General features: G+C 42.5%; 1 pseudogene; it reads right to left on the reverse strand.

Moving 5' to 3' along the window:
- Positions 1-266: 266 nt before the first annotated feature.
- On the reverse strand, positions 267-1,462 carry LOC123812870 (annotated as a pseudogene).
- Between the last annotated feature and the right edge of the window lie 249 nt (positions 1,463-1,711).

The raw sequence follows: 1,711 nt of genomic DNA on the forward strand, positions 1-1,711 counted from the left end.
ATGCCAAAATAGCTAAATGTGTAGTTTTGCTTTATATAAAATACCCTCAAATTTAAATGTTAGGTCCCATGTAGCAATAAGGTCACATCTCTGGATAATGTATTATTTACATTACAGTTACTAAGAAACCATTTTCACTGGTTAAATAGTGACCTTTATTGTATCTTAAAAGTGCATTTGTGAAATGTTGGTTTTGATGTAAACCTCATTATTCAAAATTTAAATTAAGTGTGTTCCCATTTTTAATACCACTGAAATAGACTAACCCAATATAAAAAGTTGGATCAATGTGAGGAATGAAGATTCACAGTTTACTTTACCAGACTTGTCATTCACATTTCACATGATGTTCTTGGCATTGTTTGTGTGCCTCAGATTAATTCAAATTTAAGCATAACTCCACTACAGCATAATGTTAATTAGGCAGTTTTCCCAAATCTGAGAACATTGATGCTAATCTACTTGTGATGTTTGAGGATGCACAGCTTAAATCCACTATAACATTATGGAATCCATTCTTCAGGATCATGGAGAATGGCTTCACAGAAGAGCTTTTGTTGCTGTTATAATCCTACTAAGGAACCATTTCAGGAATTGTCGGCAGGTGGCTTATTCTGTAGTAACTGTGCCTCAGTTGCCATGCAGTTCACCCGGAAACAATCCATTTCAACTTCTGGATGTTCGGTTTGAAGCACTTGTCTGATGGATACTCAGTTAAACACTTGGATACGAGCTCTTGCCAGAACATCAAATCTCTGCCATTTATCTTGGAATGTTTCTGAAGACATTCTACCTCTTCTGTTAACTCTACATACTTCTGTGCTTGGATCTCCAGTGTGATGATAGACAATACCAACACAGAAGGCTTTGCTTTAGAAAATATGATCCTGCAGTGGCACGCCTTAAATTGAGCTTCTAATCTTTCAAAATTAAGGCTATGCCTCCTTTTGAACGGTAAGTTCTCTTGAATGAGTGAATAATAGAGTTGCAGAAATGGAAAGGCAGTAGTAGCTTTGACTTTCCAGCACACCTTCTCCAACACAATCTTTTCCAATCTCATGAGGTCTGAGACTGTGAACCTATACTGGTTTATTCAGATCAAGTCACTGGCCAAGGGGACATTCCTTTCCTTCTCTATGGACTTTACAGCCAGGTAGAAGCAGTTCAGTCCAACACACCCAAGGTGCTTGGGCTGTACCTTCATTTTGGACAGGAATCTGTCCAGTTAATTCACAGCTAGAGAAAAAGTCTCTGTATCGAAGCCAAAGAACTGAGTGAGGCTAAGAAGATCTTTCACTTCAAAGTCCCTCAGTCTTGCAGTCATCCGGAGGCCCTTATCGTGTGCAGATTCAATTAGTCTCAAGCCACAGACCTTTGGCTGACATTTCGGCTCCTGTTCCAACAGTGCATTCAGCTGGTGTAGCAGTTCCTGGGAGTCGGCTGTGGTGAGTACCTCCACCATCTTAGTCGCGAATGCCGCTCCTTCGCTGTAATCATCCTCCCCCCGCCTGCTCTCACCTCAGCCCACGATGTCAGATCCGAGAGGCCTAGGAGGCGAGGGGACTCGTGGGCAAGAGGGGAGAGGCCCGGGGAGGGGGAGCTGTCTTGGGTGGAGGGCTCCGCAGTGCCACACAGAGGACACCAACCTCCTCAGGGTCAGCTCGGAGCCGAAGGCAATTCTTTGAATTAAGTAAACTGTGCAAAGTTGCTG

This window comes from Phyllostomus hastatus, unplaced genomic scaffold (genome assembly GCF_019186645.2).
Source record: "Phyllostomus hastatus isolate PE091 unplaced genomic scaffold, TTU_PhHast_1.1 phas_scaffold_93, whole genome shotgun sequence".
In the NCBI taxonomy this organism is placed as follows: domain Eukaryota; kingdom Metazoa; phylum Chordata; class Mammalia; order Chiroptera; family Phyllostomidae; genus Phyllostomus; species Phyllostomus hastatus.